We start from the raw sequence: 14,212 nt of genomic DNA on the forward strand, positions 1-14,212 counted from the left end.
CTCCAGTATCAGGACACATTACTTACCTCTTTACAAACTTAAGTAGCCAGACTGATTATGACCTGCATAATAGAATCTTCTGTCTTATTCTTGTCAGACATCAGGGTAGGATATAGGCATCAAAGTACACTGCATTTTTAACATCAGGGACTACATGCATGTATGAGGAACATCAATCAAATTGCCTGTGACAGGTATGATCTCAGAAAACAATCTGATCTCCAGATCCAGGTAAGAATACTTACGTCAGTATGATTGTGGGCATGGTCATGGACCATAAAATTCATTAGATTCTCATGAAGCAGCACTAATCATAGCCATCACCAGGATCTCCATCAAAATATTAATAATGGACTCCATTATGATTTCTGGTCATAGCATAGAGTACTGATATCCATGTAGCTTTTCTTACAGTTATTATCACAGGCATCCAAATACATTGTATGTTCAACATCAGGGGTTACATGCATGCACCAGGAACATCAATCTAATTTCCTTAGATAGGTATGATCTCAGACCTTAATCTGATCTCCAATGCCAGCTCAGAATACTTTCCTCAATATGACCTCACACATCACTATGGCCTTCAGAACTCCACATGTCCTCCAGAAGCAACACAGATCATAGCCATCACCAGAATCTCTTTCAGGAATAGTATTAATGGACTCCATTTTGATTGCATGTCACAGCATGCAGCACTGATCTCAACATAGCTTCAGGTTGCTGGTGAGATCAAATGCCTCAAAAACATCTTAAGTACCTGCACATAGCACTTACTACATTATGATCTTAGGCAGCCTTACTGACAATGATCTTTATAATAGACACTTCGGGCTGAGGGATCTCAGACACCCTGAACCTCTTCAAAGACCACACTGACTCTGGATCTCATTGTAACTGGTGGCAGCACAGATGTGTTATATATTTCCTTTGTCATTTGGGATCTCTGATGCCATCAACTGTTCTAAAGAAGCAGTAGGGTTCACTCATGGCCTATTTGACTGTGGCAGGAGTGATCTGGGATATACCATGATGTCTTTTGTTGCAAATATCAGGGACATCAAGATAGTTTCACAGAACAGGTAAGACTATATACAGAAACCTCTAGTGTCAGGATTCAGTGTGACATCAAAATAGTTACAACTGGTTGAACACTTCTCATAAATTGGGCTGAATCATGGATCACTGATATCAGTAAAGATTCCATTGCTTATTCATCCACAGTATCAATATATTGCCATTGAGCAGTTTGAATTTTATACATTATACTGGTTCTTGGGAACAAAATAGAACACTTCCCTGAATATGGTTTCAGGAGGCAGTACTGACCACAGAATTCAACAGTGTCTCCGCTGTCAACAGGGATCATGGCTATTACAAGGTCTCCATTTGGACATCAACATGGTTAGTTCGTGGTTGTGAATAGTCATCAGTTACTTCAACATAGCTTTAGTTTGCAGTTCAGTTCATAGACTTCCAACTGGACTACTGTAGCAGCACATAACACTTACTTCGACATTGTCTTAAGCAGCAAGATGGACCAAGGTTTTCAACATGGCCTCTTTTATCAACATCAACAAGGTGTCATGGTACTCTATGCATCATGGCCATCAACAAGATTTCTGTAGAAAACACAGAGTATTGATTGTCAACATGGTTACTGAAGGCAGCACAGATCAGTGATATCAACAGAGTTGCCAGAGGCAGCATGACTCATGCACGTATTTCATATAATTTCACACATGTTACCACAGTTTTAGGTATCTTTTATTGTTGTTAACACTGACAATTAATACATTTTAAAGAATAAATTATCACATCAAAATATACTATAAACACACAATATATAACTTTTATTATATACATAATATTAAAAAATTTGAACATTTGAAAACTTTTTCTGACAACCAACACTCTAGGTTTTTAAGTAATCTCTCCCCTTGAAGTGATATATCTAGATATTTCTTTTCTACCCTTTTATAAATCTTCACAATTCACACATATATACACCATCTTTGATTCCTTGAGATGATGATAATTGAGACTTCATCCTTGAGGTTAATTTCTGCATTACCCATGGTTTTCAATGACTCCTGAGTGTAAATGTGAACTCTATGTATAGATAACAATAACAAAATAGAATATCAACATATTTCAATTCATACCATTTGAATACCATATTCACTAATGGCAATAATTATAAAAATATATTTGCCTATCAAATTCATAATGAAGACAACTGCACATTTTTACTTAAATATGATAGAGAAGCCTTATAAAATTAGATTTTAAAAAGAAGTTGTGTAAGGATATGGAAGTCTGTGGTAAGGCAATTCATTATCAACTATTCTTAACTGAGAAAAAAAGAAAAAGTGCTTAACTATGTATAGCCTATATAGCACTGGAAACCATGAAATCCCACAAGGTTACAGGAAACTTTATCCACATTTTTTATTGCTCATTGCTTCCTTCTCTACTTAGAAATTAAAAAGTAATAAAATACTAAAAATGTAAAGATATTTTTTTTAATTTTCAAAGTTTTCTATCCTTAAAATTTAAAAAACATTCTAGGTGTTAAAATGAATAGAAATAAAATATTAAAGTTTAGTTAATATTTATATAGTATTTAGTCTTATAAATTTTAGTAAGTTGAAATATGATTAAAATCTGTTTAACTAGTTGGATATAGATGTTATATTTTTTGTGTTTATGTAATTTATTAAATATTTCTGCTTATGTTCCACTTCTATTTTCTTAGCTGTTCCCTTGTTCACAAATAACCATTCTTCAAGCTTTACAATTAATATGTTTCACTTACTTTCCTTTCCCTTTTGTTTCATATGATCTTATAGTGTTTTGTTTTAAGTTCATTTCTGGCAGTGTTCCAGTTTTTCTCTGTTTATCATTTCTCAAATGACATACTATACTACATCAAAATCTTTGCCTTTACATCACATACTTAAGTGTATGTTGAGAAAACACTAGGAAAGAAGGTAATAGGTGAGAGTTCTTGTTGTAGGGAAAGGCCAAAGAATTTAGATAGTGCTGACAATGAGTTACAATGAGAAATGACCACATTTCCTCTGACATGATCTTTCTCTTTATGGGTGAATTCCAGTACAGATTTGAAGAATTTTTCATTTAACTCTGGCCAGCACAACAATTGATTTACCTATAATTTTTTTTAACTGCAAGTCTCTGAAAATTCATAGCACAATAAGAAATGTAAATCAAGGACTTTTAATGTTTAATAACAGAAATATGTCAGAAGTCAAATAACCTATTATTCTTACCTTATCAACATTTACAAGAAAGTACTTCTATGAAAGTATACTGTATTCTTTAGTTCAATCTTTCTAGCCATTTTTATTTCATTATATTTTGAGTTCTGTGATAAATATTTAACATCATACATATTTTAATTCTTAATTAACTTGTTTAAACAAAGTGACTATTAAAAAAATAAAAATTGCTGAAAGGGAATTTTCTCAAGTGTTTATGATTATCAGTCTCATATCAATGACTTTCTAGTTTTTTTTAAACCATGAAAATTTGTTACTCTTATATTTTTAATAAAATAGAAGCATTATCTACACCATGGAGAATTGTTCTGAAATTAACATAATAATTTCCTTATTCTTAGCTGATTTAGTAAACATTTATTTATAAGACATATTTTATAGTAGCTAATATGGTAGATTGTATTAATTAATTCATTAATTAACACAGGAATCAATGTACTGAGCACACATGATTAAAGAAGAAAAAAATAAGAATAATCTCTGTCTAATTTAAGAATAATCTCAGATATTATCATGCAGAAATAACTTGATTATCTTACTTGATACAAGAAAGCCCATCTGAATTGTTTTAAGGACCATTGCCCAGTCCAAACATCCTAGACTACATAAAATGGAGACAGTCATTTAAAAACGTATTAATAGATTGTTCTCTGCTTTTGACTCTGTTTTTGATGTCATGAATTTTCCTCAAGCTTCCACCGCTGTGCCTTCTATGTCATGAAAACAGTAACCTCAAGTTTGGAGCCAAATAAACCTTTTTGCTCACAAAAATAGTAACGTAGTTTTTGTCAGAACATTTTACTACAGCCATAGGTAAAGAAAGTGAAAAATCTAGCACCTGCTCAAGAAAATGATAAGGATTTTCATTTTTAGGTATGCTGAATCTTCGTACCCCTTGTTTTATTCTCAAACAGTCTGCAAGCTTATCCACATATTTCACAGTGATATCCATTGCTGCTATATTCACAAGAACTGAAAAGTAGAAATAACATAAATGTGCTAATTGATGATTGGATGTGTGGTCCATATATAATATGGACTAATATTCATCTGTCAAAAGATGTAGTCAGGAAATTAACAGGTATATGAATCAAATTTTAAAAATTATACTGAGTGAGTTATCTAAACACTAAAACAGAAAAGTTGCATGATCTTTCTCATCAGAGCCTCCTAGATCTAAATCTTCCAATTTGGGTGCATAACTTGAAGGAACTTGAGAAACCAGTAAAATAGAAAGGAACCATTGCAGGATTAGTAGTTAGAGAGCAATAGACTGGCCAAGATCAGGTTATAAGTGAACTGATAGAGGACATAGAATAATCAGTCAGATTCTAATTAAGGAGAGATATAAATACAGAAGGAGGGAAGAAGGTAAGATGAACTAATTATGTCAGAAAAGGTCAAAAGAAATCACACTATTAAGTAGCTACATGAATTCCTATACTCTATATAAGTTGTAAGTAAATGGACATACATAGTATAGGTACAATTTTCTGCTTTTAATATACCCATTAAAGCCAATGTATGCAATTATCCATGTTTCTTTTCTTTTCTTTTCCTTTTCTCTTTTTCTTTTCATTTCTTTTCTCTTTCTTTCTTCTTCTTCTTTTTTTTTTTTTTTTTTTTTTTTTTTTTTTTTTTTTTTTTTTTTTTTTTTNCCTCCCAAGTGCTAGGATTAAAGGCATGTGCCACCATGGCCGGCATCCATGTTTCTTATTTCAAATTACACAACATTTTCTAATTATGTCTATTTTGCTTGAAATGATAGAATTATATTATTATCACAACTAAATATTACACAAATATGTGTGATATGTTTTCATGTGGGGGTGAATTGATACTATATCCATCTAGCTAAAAATAATCATAGTAGATTCTCACCTATGGTCTATGAACTCCTAAGCAATGGGTTTTGGTCAGATTTTCACTATGAAGCATAGGTCCTCTTCCATGTAGTAGACCTTTGAGTCCAATCAGAAGCTTAACTTCTACAGAATGGTTGCCTTGATTCCTTATTCTAAGTAAAAAAAGAAAAATCCACTCCCAATTTTCTCTCTTCTAATTCCTTCATTCCTTCTCTATCCGTCTAACACTAACTAGCCACTTCATATTTTCTGTGCTCTTTTTGATAAACCCACAAATTCCATTGTATTACTTTCCAGTTGTTATGATAAAATACCATGACCAAGGCTTCTTACCGAAGGAATAGTTTACTTTGGCATATGCTTTCAGAAGGAAAAAAAAATCTTTTTCATGAAAGGGTTGTATGCCATCAAGTATCAGGAATAGTAGGACTAGTAGGAAGCTGAGAGTTCTCATTTTTATCAGCACAAAAAATAGAAATAAATTGGAAGTCAAGCGAGGCTCCATATTATCAAAGCCTGCCCCCTCAACATACTTCTTGTACCATCTCCATAACCTACTACACCTTCCTAAACACCAGCACATGAAGGGGGAAAAGTATGAAAATGCTTAAGCCTATAGGAGACATTTCTCACTTAAACAACCATTTGCAGTTACTGCTATTATTATATGCATGGTTCATCTCTTCAAAAATATAATTTTCCATCACCCAATAGTGACCAAAATAAAGTGGTTAGAGTTCTTAGCTCTCCCATACATATAGGATTTGTCTGGTTTGGTCTTGCACTGGTCTTGTGCATATAGTTATAGCCATTGTCATTTCACATGTAGAAATGCCTTCTTGTGTCTGGAAAACAGACTTTCTCTGTAGTCATTCAATACCTTTGGTTCTTGCAATCTTTCCACTTCCTCCCTCATGGTGACCTCTGAACCTTGAGAGGAGGGAGAGCTGTTGTGGTTTAAGTTAGAAATTCCACCCTTAATACTTGGAATTTAAACACATAGTCTCAAATGGTTAGTGTTGTTTGCAGGGCTGGGATTGGGGTGAGGTAGAAGTATGTCATCACTGGCAGAAAGTAAGAGCTAGTATCATCTTACTAATTCCAGTTTATTCTCTCTGCTTCCTGCTTTCAGTTCAAGATGTGAGCACTCAGTATCCTAATCTAACATGTACAAGCAAATGAAACTAAGAAGCAAGCTGGCTTAGTCATTCTAAAATCCAACAAAAAAGATTTCAAACCAAAACTAAGTAAAAGAGACAAGAAATGGCAATTTATATCCATCAAAGAAAGATACAAAGGGTGATCTTTCATTTCTTAGCATTTACAACCCAAAGGCAAGGGCATCCATATTTATAAAGCAAACAAATTTTACAAAAGTTTTAATTATACATGGACCCACATGCATTGATAGTGGGAGACTTCAGTACCCCATTTGCAACAATAGACAGGTCATGCAGACAAAATCTAAGCAGAGAAATACTGGAGCTAACAGACATTTATCAACCAAATAGATAGAACATACATCTACTGAACTTTTCACCCAAACACAAAAGAATACATTTTCTTCTCAGCACCTCCTGGACCATTATGCAAAATTTACCACATGTTAACAAATTAAATCTCAACAGATAGAAGAAAATTGAAATAATCCCCTGTATCCTATCAGTCCACTACAGACTAAAAGTTAAACAACAATAGAAATATCAGAAAGCCTACAAAGTCACTATAAAGTAAATAAATTCTCTACTGAATGACTACTGAGTCAAGACAGAAGTAAAGAAAGAAATTAACAACTTTCTATAATTCAATGGAAGTGAATGCACATCATATCCAAACCTATGGAACACAATGAAAGTGGTGATAAAAGAAAAGTCTATAGCACTAATACAGAAAGAAATTTGGAGAGGCCTCAGACTAGGGAATTAACAGCACATCTGAAGGCTCTAAAACAAAAAGAAGCAAAGAAGCTATAGAGGAGTAGATGGGAGGAAATAAGCAAACTGAGTGCTGAAATCAACACATTAGAAACAAGAATAGTGCAAAGAATAATAATAATAAAAAACACAAAATACCAGTTTTTAAAAAAATCTACAAGATAGACAAGCCCTTAGCCAAACTAACTAAAAGACAGAAAGAATATCCAAATTAACAAAATCAGAGGCAAAAAGCCCTAACAGAAACCAGAAAATCATGAGGAGCACTTTAGAAGACTGTGATTCATCAAAATTTTCAATTTAACATTTACCAACATTAAATAGTGATCAGATAAACAATTTGAATAGGACTATAACCTCTAAAAAAAGAAGTAGTCATTAAATGTGTAACAGTCATAAGAGCTCCAATGAGATGGTGTTATTACAGATTTTGATCAGACTTTCAAAGAGGAGATAATGCCAATACTACTCAAATATATTTACAAAATGCAGATAGAATATTTTCAAATTCATTTTATGAGGCTACAGTCACTCTGACACCCAAACAACCCAGAGATTCTACAGAGAAATAGAATTACAGACCAATTCCTCATTAACAGACATGCAAAAATACCCATAATAGAATACTCACAAACCAAACACATATTAAAGTCATTCATCATTCATTATGGTCAAGTATGCCTCACCCCAAAGATGGGTTCACATACAAAAGTCAGAAACATAAGCCATCAAATAAACAAACTGAATGAAGAAATACATGACCATCTCATTAAATTCTAAAAAAAAATAATAATGAAATAAAATAAAATAAATAAATAAAAACATTTGAAAAATATCCAACACCCTTCATGATGAAAGTCTGGGAAAAATTGGAGATAAAAGGACCATATCTAAATATGATGAAGACAATAGCAAAAATCAAAATAAATGGAAAGAATTTCATATCAATTTCACCATAACCAGGAACAAGAAAAGGCTGTCCGTTCTCTCATGCCCAATTAATTGAAGTTTTTGTAGAAGCAATAAGAAATCTGAAGGAGACCAAGGGGATACAAATTGGAAAGGAAGAAGTCAAAATATCGCTTTTTGAAGATGATATGATAGTATACATAAATGAGCCCCAGAATTCTACCAGGGATCCAGTAGACTGATAAACATCTTTAGTGAAGTGGTTGGATATAAGATTAACAACAACAACAACAGAAAAGTTAAGTAGCCTTTTTACACACAAATGTACTGAGAAAGAAATTCAGGAAACAACACTCTTCAGGATAGCCACAAATAATATAAAAATGTTGGTATAACTCTAAGAAACCAAATGGATGACTTTTATGACAAAATCTTCAAATCGTTGAAGACAGAAATTGAAGGAGATATCAGAAGATGGAAAGATCTCCCAAGCACATGGGTTGGTCAGATTAATTTAGTAAAAAAATTGTCATGTTACCAAAAGTAATCTACAGATTCAAAACAGTTGACATCAGAATTCCAACACAAATCTTTACAGATCTTGAAAGGAAAATACTCAGCTTCATATTAAAACAAAAGAAAACAATTCAGGATAGCTATATAATCTTGTATAATAAATGAACATCTGGAATATTTTTTTCTTGATTTCAAACTTTATTACAGAGCCATAGTAATAAAAAACTACACGGTATTGGTATAAAAACAGTCAGGTTGATCAGTGGAATTAAATTGAAGAATAGACAGGAATACACTCACATATGAAGCCTGATTTTTAATTTAAAAACCCAGAAATACACATTGGAAAATGGAGATCTTATTCAACAAATGGTACTGGTCTAACTGGATGACAGCATATAGAAAGAATACAAATTCATCCATACCTATTACCCTTGACAATACTCAAGTCCAAGTAGATCAAATACATCAACATAAAACCAGGTACACCTAAAATAATCAAAGAGAAAGTGGGGATTACTCTTGAACTCACTGGCACAGGGAATATCTTTTAGAACAGAACACCTATAGCATAGTCATTAAGTCCAACAATCCATCAATGGGATCTCATGAAACTGAGAAGCTTCTATAAGGCAGAGAACACCACCAAAGAGACAAAAATGGTATCCAATGGAAATGGAAAAGATTATCACCAACCCAAAATCTGACTGAGGGCTGATATCCAAAATACATAAAGAACTCAAGAAACCAGAAAAGAACAAACCTAATAATCCAATTGAAATGAGTTACATATCTAAATAGAGAATTCTCAACAAAGGATATCAAATGGCAAGAAACACTTAAAAAATGTTCAACATCTTTGGCCATCAGGGAAATGTGATGTAGAACTGCTTTGCGATTACATTTTACACCTATCAGAATACCTAAGATCAAAACTCAAGGAACTGCACATGGTGGCAAGGATTTAGAACATGGGGAACATTTTTTGACCATTGCTGGTGAAAGTGCAAATTAGTACAGCCATTATGAAAATCAACGTGATGGTTGCTCAGAAAACTGTAAATTATTCTAACTCAAGAAACAGCTATACCACTTTTAAGCATATGACACAAAGTTTCTACTATGCTACCACTGGGACATTTGTTCAACCATCTTTATTGCATCTTTGTTCATAATAGTCAAAATCTGTAAACAACCTAGATATCCCTCAACTGAAGAATGGATAAAGAAAAAGTGGCAGCTTTAACCAATGAAATAACTGCTCAGTGGTTAAAACAATGAAACCCTTAAATTTGCAGGTAAATGAATGGTAACTAAAGATTATACTGAGTGACATAGCTCAGATACAGAAAGATGAATATGGTATGTATTCATGTATAAGTGGACATTAGCAGTTCAGTAAAGGGAAATCATGCTTCAGTCCTCTGACCCAGGGAGCCTAAGTAAAACAAGGAAGGCTCAAGCTGGGGAGCCTCCAATCTTCCTGGAAATTAAAATAGATTTTGTAGGTGGATTTGAGGCAAGTGGGGAAGAAAATACAAGGAATAAGGCAGTGAGTGGGAAAGATGGAGGAATAGAGTCCTGGGAGATATGACTTGGGGATTTGGGAGATTTAGTCAAAACTCTCTGGAATCTATGAAAGTGACCCTAGAAATGCCTTTTTGTAATGACAGATATGGAGCCTAAACTGGCCATCTTATGTAACCAGGCAAGGCTCCTAGCAGTCGGTATGGGAAATAAAACCAGTCACAAATCCTTTGGCCTACAATCTGTCCTGCCTACAAAATGTGCTCAGGAAATGGAGGCCCAGAAATTTGGGTCTGGTCCAACGTAAGGCCCTGGACACAAGAGGAAGCTCATGTCTGACACTGATTGGATGGCCAGGATTGAGAAGCAGAATAACTCAGAAACCAAGGATAGAGTAAAATATGGCTAGCAAAAAAGTCAATGAAAGGATTTCTAATGGTATTCTGCTATATTGATAGATTGGCACCTAGTCCAAATGTCATCAGAGAGACATCATCCAGCAACCAAAGGAAGCAAATGCAGAGACCCATAGCCAACATTAGGAAGAGCCAGCAGATCCCCACACAAGAGGGGGAAGGTAGGAGTATAGAAACTAGAGGGTACAAGAAAACTACTGGAACACAGCCCACACAATCAACTAAGCGTGGCTGATAGGGCTTCCCGGAGCTGGAGGGACAAACATGGACAACTATGGGACTGAGCTAGGTCCTCTAAATACACCTTGTAACAGTTGTGTAACTTGGTGTTCTTTGCTATTCAAAACAATTGGGAGTTCAGTTGTCTCTGGCAACTGAACCTGCACCTGGGACCCTTTTCTTCCTGCTTCATTATCATATCCAGCTGTGATATGACAGTTTGTGCCCAGTCTTATTAAATCTTCTGAGGCTATATTCAGTGATATCCCTATGAGGCTTCCATTAGTTTGAAGGGGAAAAAGGAGGAGTTGATCTTGCTGATAGGAAGTTTGGGGAGAAACTGAGAGCAGTGGAAGGATGTGAAACTATAGTTGGGATGTAATGTATGATAGAAGAATAAAAAAAGTAAAACAAGCAAGTAAACAAGCAAACAAAAAATGTGAGATATTTGGTAAAGAATGGGACATTGTAGGGTAGATATAATAAAAATATGCTGTATACATGTATGAAATCTTTAAAGAAGGTATGCATTTTTTTAAGAATGGAAAAAATGTTGAAGTAATTTAGAAAATATTATTGATGGTAATCATAAATCCATTCGCTTAGTCATACTCATTCATATTTGGTACAAAATAGATTATTTCTATTGCTTTGTGGAATGATAGATGTGATTTTTGTCTACACAATTATAAAACAGTTAAAATAATTACCATTAAATCAAAATTAAAATAATAATTATATTGAATATTATCATTAAGCTGAAATATTTAAAAATTATAAGTTCAGTGATCTACAAATTCTGAAAATTAGATATAAGAAATTAACATTAAAATATCACATAGACATAAAAAATAAGTTAAGAAAGACAATTCATTTGAAGAGGAAAGCACAAAAGATAACAAAAACAGAGATTAATTTTATTACTGATTTACAATTTTAGATTAGATTGCAATCTCTTAACACTATAAAGAATAAAAACAATGTTATCAAGTATAAATAAAATGAAAAACTATGGAAAAGACATGATTAAAATATGCATTATGTAACATTTATCTTAACATAAAGCTACTTGTTTTGAAAGTAACATTAATATATTTTGTAACATATTTTATAAACCTCAAAAATTAAGTATGACATTAAAATTATTCTACTGCTATTTTAAAACAACAAAGGACATCATCAATAGGACAATGATGCAGCCTACAAAATGGGAAAAGATTTTTATCAATTCCACATTCCATAGAGATATAGTATCCAAAATATATAAAGAACTGAAGAAATTAGACATTAAAAAACAAATAATAAAGTTATAAATTGAGTTAAAAATCTAAATGGATTATTTTCAGTAGAGGAAGCCCATTTGCATGAGAGACTCTTAAATTGCCAATCCTTAGCCATCATGGAAATGCAAATCAAAACTAAAATTCCCTCTTACATGTGGAAGAATGGCTAAGATCAATAACACAAGTGACAGCTCATGCTGTTGAGGATGTAAATCTGGTGGGAGTGACTACTTATACACACACTATAGAAATCAATATTCAGTTTCCTCAGAAAACTGGAAATTGATCTAATTCAGGACCAAGTTATACTGTTCCTGGGTATATACCCAAAGAACACTTGACTGTACCACATGGGCACTTGCTTAACTATATTCATTGTGAATTATTCATAATAGCCAGGAACTGGAAATACCCTATATATCACTCAACTAATAACTGGACAAGGAAAATGTGGTACATTTATACAATGGAGTATTACTCAGTGATAACAAAAAATGATATGACAGTTACAGGCAAATGAATGGAACTAGAAAAGATTATTCTGTGTTAGCCCAGACCTAGGAATGTATACATTGTATACATTCACTTATAAGTGGATGTTAGGTTTTAAGTAAATGATAATAAACCTAAAATCTATGGCCACAGAGAGGTTAATTAGTTAAGAATGAAGGATATAGGAGAGAAGCATGATTCTCTATGGGAAAGCGAAGCAAAATAGAAGTAGAATGGTAGCCCTACCTATGGGTAGGCTGGGAGCAACTGAGGACTGGAGTAGGAGAGATCAGATTGGGATGGATGGAATGTGAGGGATCAGTGTGGGGAGAAACAGCTGAAATTGGGGAGGCAAATTATGGAAACGTAGAACAGTGAAGATATCCTGAAATCTAAGAGTATGACCCTAGAAAAATGACCTAGTAATGGAGCATAAGGTGTTTGAACTGACCATCTTTTGTATTCAGGCAACAATTCCAGTGGTAGGACTGTCTTACATTTGATTGAGTTATGGGCAAGGGAGTCCATTGGAGATCCCTAGACAACTCAGACTGATGCTAGGACAACAGTGACTGTGGGCTTCATCATCAAAGGCAACTTCCATGTAGCTCATTGAACATACAGAACTCAAGCTGGAGTGGTCCTGGAACATTCATCCTACATTCTAGTGTCTTTTGTGTGAGAAATTACACTGAAAGCTACAAAAAGAGAAAACTGAACACAAACTCAGCCACAAAAATCTCCACCTACTAACTTTGCTATGTGAAAGATGTACTGAGCCAATGTAACACAAAACTTACAGGAGTGAATAAATAAGTAAAGAATGAATAATAAAGAAATGTGGGAATAAAGAAAGGAAGAACAAAGAGGGAGTAGTGGAGAGAGTGAGGGAGAAAGAAAGGAAGGAAGGAAAGAAGAAAGAAAGAAAGAAAGAAAGAAAGAAAGAAAGAAAGAAAGAAAGAATAAAGAGATAGAGAAGAGAGAGAGAGAAAGAAAGAAAGAAAGAAAGAAAGAAAGAAAGAAAGAATAAAGAGATAGAGAAGAGAGAGAGAAAGAAAGAAAGAAAGAAAGAAAGAAAGAAAGAAAGAAAGAAAGAAAGAAAGAAAGAAAGAAAGAAAGAAAATAGAAAGAAGGAGAAAGGGAAACGAAAGGGGCAAATACATTAGAAAGGAGGAGAACGGACAGGACAGGAAGGGAAGTGAAGGGAAAGGAAGGGAGAAGGTAAGTCAAAGAAATTGGGCAGAGGCAGGCTGAGTTCAAGATCAACCTGGTCTACAGAGGGATTTCCACAACAGCCAAAGCTACACAGAGAAATCCTTTGTAAAAATAATAGTACTAAACATATTCTACTATTTTGATGGATAAGTGTTTTGTCCAGATGCCACCAGAGAGGCTTCCACTATGCAGAGAGTCTATGTTGGAGGGCACGCCATCAGGTTCCTACCCTTGGAGATTAGGGAAACCCACAGAAGAGGGAGACGGAAAAGGGAACGGTGGACACCAATAGAATACGGCCCACAAAATCAACTAATAAGGGCTCATGTTGGCTCTCAGAGACTGAAACAGCAAAAGGATACCCAAGATATAAGATACAATTTGCTAAATGCATGAAACTCAAAAAGAACGAAGACCAAAGAGTGGACACTTTGCCCCTTCTTAGAATTGGGAACAAAACACCCATGGAAGGAGTTACAAAATTTGGAGCTGAGACAAAAGGATGGACCATCTAGAGACTGCCATATCCGGGGA

The 14,212-nt window shown here is 34.1% G+C and overlaps 1 long non-coding RNA gene across 1 annotated transcript in view; it reads right to left on the bottom strand.

The window, feature by feature from the left end:
* Positions 1-1,076: 1,076 nt before the first annotated feature.
* LOC110286193 overlaps positions 1,077-14,212 on the bottom strand; it is a 47,935-nt gene continuing 34,799 nt past the window's right edge. The window contains exon 3 of the long non-coding RNA XR_002377126.1: positions 1,077-1,622. This is a non-coding gene — a long non-coding RNA (uncharacterized LOC110286193). The remainder of the gene's footprint in view (positions 1,623-14,212) is intronic.

Source organism: Mus caroli, chromosome X (genome assembly GCF_900094665.2).
Source record: "Mus caroli chromosome X, CAROLI_EIJ_v1.1, whole genome shotgun sequence".
NCBI lineage: Eukaryota > Metazoa > Chordata > Mammalia > Rodentia > Muridae > Mus > Mus caroli.